Source organism: Alexandromys fortis, unplaced genomic scaffold, assembly GCF_014885135.2.
Source record: "Alexandromys fortis isolate MF-2015 unplaced genomic scaffold, M_Fortis_MF-2015_v1.1 scaffold_167, whole genome shotgun sequence".
NCBI lineage: Eukaryota > Metazoa > Chordata > Mammalia > Rodentia > Cricetidae > Alexandromys > Alexandromys fortis.
This window is the reverse complement of record NW_026068050.1, coordinates 1,722,693-1,728,111: the sequence shown is the minus strand read 5'-3', so window position 1 is coordinate 1,728,111 and position 5,419 is coordinate 1,722,693.

Sequence of the window (5,419 nt, the reverse complement as noted above, 5' to 3'; positions counted from 1 at the left end):
CAGCCATCTGTAACCTAGTTCCAGGGGATCCAATGCCTTCTTTTGACCATGCACCAGGCATTCATGTGGTACACAGACATACATGTAGACAAAATATTTATACACTAAAATAAAAATGTTAATAAAAGTAAATAATAAGAAATGGACATAGGTATTAAGTAGACATTGCTCCAAAGATGAAGCATAGAGTGCATACTATATAAGAGATGTTCAGTGAAACCAGCCATCACTAAAATACCCAAAGCCATGAGACATCTCCACATAGCTGTTGACACGACTTCATCAAAAGTCACAAGTCATGTAGAAGAGGGCACCCTGAACACTGTAGGTGTACGTGAGTACAACCGATTTGGAAAACAGTGTAAATGTTCCACAGAAAGTAAAGGTACTGAATAGTTAAGTAATCCTATTTTTGGATATAGACCCCAAAGAAATCAGATCAGTATCTCAGCGTGAGATCCCCAGTCTCGTGTTCACGCATCGTTGTTCACCATGACTGTAGAAACAGAACCAGTCTAAGTCTTGGCTTAGTCAGTTTTCCTTGACTATAAAAACACTGGAGCTAATCAGCTATCAAGAGAAAAGGTTTATTCTGGATAAACCTTATCTTCGGGTGTCAGATCCTGATCACGCAGACCCACTGGCATTAGGCCTCTGGTAGAGGTGCCAGCTGGTAAAACTGCTCACTTCATGGCCAGTAAGTTAAAGGGAAGAAAGGGGGGCCAACCCACAATCCCCTTGGAGGGTCTTCTCCCTGGGAGCCTAATGGCTCTATCCTCTTAAAGGTTGTATGACAGGCATTAGCACTCTCTTGGCGATCCAGCGTTTAACACACAGGCCTTCAGAGGTCATTTCAGATCCAAACTACAGAACCTGGAGAGCTGGCTCCGTGTTTAAGAACATGTGTTGCCCTTGTAGAGGGCTCAGGGTACCATTCCCAATATCCACAGTGTGGTTCACGACCATCCATAACTCTAGTTCCAAGGGATCTACCACCCTTTCCTGACTTTCACAAACACCAGGCAGGCACATATGTGGTACACATACATGCATACATACATACATTCATACATACATATATGCTTTCATTTATATACATAAAATAAATCTAAAAAGATCCAAATTATAGTAGACTCTACTGACAGGTGAATTGATAAAGAAAATGTCTTTCTCACACATACAGCAATATTATTTAACCTTAAAAAGAAAGAAATCTGCCATTCCAACATGGTGAAGGAATCATGGAAACATTGTGTGGAGTGAAATAAACCAGATATAGAAATACAACACTACATAACTTCACCTACATGCAGAATCAAAATCAAGAATTGAGTTCATGGCAACCAACACCTGGATACTGGTTACCAGGAACCGAGAGATGAGAGGAAACGGGAGATGTTGGCCAAACAGTAGAAACCATTAGTTGTAAGATAAATGAACACTAAAGACCTACCATGTACCACGATGACCAATAATGACAATGTGTTGTTTACTTGAAATGTACTAAGATCACAAGTGTTTTCGTTATCATAAAAAATAATAGCAAAGATTATAATACAGATAATTATTTGATGGGACAGAGACAATAATTAGCTTGGCCATGACACTCATTTCATGAAGTTTTGCTTTGGGATTTAAGATGGAGTCTCACCTCACTACGTTGCCCAAAGCTCGCCTTGAGCACCGAGGCTCAAGTGAGTCTCTGCCTCACTCTCGTGAGTACCCATCTCAAACCTTCTGTTTCACATCCTAAATCTATAGAGTCTTACCAGAGCCTAGGTCTGTGTAGTATTCCCACGCCATCCTCGCACAGGAAGGACGCAGACAGCTCGCACTGCTCCTCCCGCTTGCAAGCAGCATTCCTGGCATCGTCCCTGTTTCTCCGTCCTGGCCAGAGCGGGTTCTGCTAATTCCACCCAGGGAGCTTGTCAGCTTCACCTGCCAAAGAGAGAGAGAAGTACACGCTTTACCTTGATTGGTCTTCCCTGTTCAGATCAGGGTGTAGTCTGTGTGTGAGAAGACCTGTTTCCAACAGGAATGGGTTAGAACTGTAGGTTTTCAGACCCCCTGCCCCTGCCACTGTGCTAAATCAGAGACGTCATCAGCAATCTGAGACCTCAAGTTCCCAGGTGAATCTGGCGCTGGAGGGGTTTTGAGAAGCACTGATCTAGAGGGAGAGACACAGAGGACTCTTAACAAGCTTCTCGTCTTCCACCCGCGAGTTCAGACTAGCATTTCACAGAGTGGCCTATGAATTTATATTTCCCAGTGGGTCAGAGGTAAACTAGACAAAGGAACCAATGAAATAGGTATGTCACTCCATGTAAGGATGAAGAATGAACCCAGGGCCCTCTGAGGACAGGTGAGCTAAATTACGGCTCTTTTTCATTCGGTAGGTAAGAAACTAGTTGGTCCTAAAAGCCCTTTTAAATCTCAAGGGCAGCAGAGTTGCCACAACCATCACACATGATATCAGTAAATAACACACAGTCAACAGGTGGAAGAGCCTAGAACTTCACGGAAGCCTAAAAAGCAGCCTCCACCCACTCGAGCCAGACACAGTGAGTCCAAAACAGGTTTTGTCTTCTGCTTTCAGCAGGTTTATGAGGCGCAGGTTTGCACTTCAGATGTTCGTTTATAAAGTGCCAGACTGCACCTGCTTCCTGCTAGGCTTGTGCTTGGAAGGTGGTTTTGTTTGGAAAATATTATTTTTAAACAACAGCCAGGCTGCGTGCCCCCATTATCTTAAGGCTTTTTGCCTTTTGAAATGTGCTCCTTGCCAAGGACCGGACGTTCCCGCCGCAGGGGCTTGTGACTGTCCATCTCCTATGACTCCGCCCTCCTCCTGACCTCACCTTTGCTGGGGTGCTAAGAGGCGGCATCTCCATCTCCTCCCCAGGAAAGTGCTCTCACCTGCCAGGGTTCTGCTTCCCACCCAGCCCCGGCAGCATGAGCGAATGACCCCCCTGAGGCTACTAAACACAGCAGGCACCTCAACAATCATTCGAGAAGATGATGAGAGACGAAGCTATTGTTCTGAAAACTGGTAAAGAACAAAATGTGCCTTTTCCCCCTACATATGAACTCTGTCTTGGTCTGATCAAGCCATTGATGGGGGAAGGCTTGTATTCATAGAAGCTGGTTGATAAATAATATTAAAATTAAACTCACCATTTTGTAAACCTAAGGATGAATGAATGGATCTAATAAATCACCAATGGATGTTAATATCATAAAAGGAGGAACAATAATTGTCTCCTATTAGAAGTTATGACACTACCTATAAGTCTTATAAAAAAAAGAACTTGATTCTAACTATAGTCTATAGAGTAACTAAAATTTACAGGAAATATATGAAACAGAGGGACATATTTATTAACTGTATCTACTGAAGAGATACAATCACCACAACCCAAGATTATGGAACAAATGTCCAGTTTTTACCAATACTGTGCACAAGCTAAGGAAGGTTGCAGAGGACCCTGTAGATGACGTGAGACACGTGATGAGGGATGCGATGAGAAGCGTGATGAGACCCGTGATGAGGCGCGTGATGAGGCACGTGATGAGACACCTGACGACGCGTGGGCCCCGGGCTGGCTTCTGTTCTAGTTCTCATTCTCTCGCTGTGATAAAGACCATGACTGATGGCAACTTGGGAAGGAATGAGTTGACTCACCTCACGCATAACAATTCATCAGCAAGGGAGGCCAGGGCAGGAACGCAAGGCCAGGCTACAGCAGAGACCGTGGGGAATATGGTTTTCAGTAGTTCCTTCAGCCTGCTTTCCTATATAACCCAGGTTCACCTGCCCATAGTAGCATCCCCCTCAGTAGACTGGGCCCTCCCACATCAATCGTCAATCAAGGAAATGCCCTACAGACTTACTGGTAGATCAATCTGATTAAGGCATTTTCTCAGTTAAGGTCCCCTTTTCCCAGATGACCACAGCTTGTATCAAGTTGTTAAAAAAAANAAAAAAAAAAAAAAAAAAAAAAAAAAAAAAAAAAAAACCTTAAAAAAAACACACACACACAAGACAGGCAAGGAAATGTTTGATGTTATTAAGAAAATATTGACTTGGGATTGATGAGACTTTTTGTGGTGTGCCTTTTTGGTTGTGAGCCTTAGCTATTAATGGCTGAACTGAAAAGTGGGGGGGGGGGAGATAGACTTACCTAGGAAGGGAGGAGGGACAGCAACCCAGGGAGAAGGAAGGAGGAGGAATAAATAATGTTAAAAATGTTTGAAAAGCCATAAGGAAGCATATTACTTTATGAATACTTAAAATACACACACACACACACAGAGGCTACACCAATTGGGGTGACAGTACTTCCCCAAAAAATAACCCAAAGGCCGGGTGGTGGTGGCGCACGCCTTTAATCCCAGCACTCGGGAGGCAGATGCAGGCAGATCTCTGTGCGTTCCAGACCAGCCTGGTCTATAAGAGCTAGTTCCAGGACAGGCTCCAAAGCCACAGAGAAACCCTGTCTCGAAAAAAAACAAAAACAAAAATAAAAATAACCCAAAGACTATTTAACAAGCACTCCATTGGCAGGTATGGGAAAACTGAGTTGCTGCTCAGGGGAGTCCAAGAGACTCCCAAGACAATGTAGGCTATTCCTGTTCCCGCAGTGTCTGCCAGAAAAAGACGGTAAGACCCTGTAACTGAAGACGCCACACATTTTGGACACTGGGTTTAGAGGAATCGATCTGGTTCTGACCTTGAAGCCTCCTCACTGAGGACTAGCTCTTATAGTTTCAGAAGGAGGCAAGCAAGCTGCCAACAGAGAACAGCAATCAATAGTCCTAGGCAGCTGTAACACCAAGGGACCCCGACAATAACCAGGGTGGCAGGATATTCTGAGAGGCGAAGTAGTGACACTTATAACCTGGAGATGACCAAGAGTCGCCTAATTGGATTTAAGGCCTGATCAACAAGCGGGAACTCATGCCTGGGACTATAAATTTAGTCAGCTACCTGTGACCAGTGAAGCCATATAACCTGGAAGAAACCTGCTATTTCTAGTCTCCTAAGCCAGTGTCATCTCTAACTGCAATCTAAATACTTACCCTTATATCTTTATATCCCGAGATAGAGTAGTTCTCACCTGTCATCAAAGGTTTTTTTTTTTTTTTTTTTTTTTTTTTTTTTTTTTTTTTTGTTTTTTTTTATCTTAACAGAAGCAAAAACTAAATCTGAGAAGAAAAGGGTAAGTGATGTGGGATGCCCTTCTGTGCGCGATGGATATGTGCTCCTTTTATTGGCTGATAATTAATAAAGCTGCTTTGGCCTATGGCAGGGCAGAATAAAGCTAGACAGGTAAGTCAAACTGAATACAGGAAGAAAGAAGGCCGAGTCAGGAGAGATGCCAACAGCAGCCAGGGAAGCAAGATGTGAGGTAACAAGCCACAG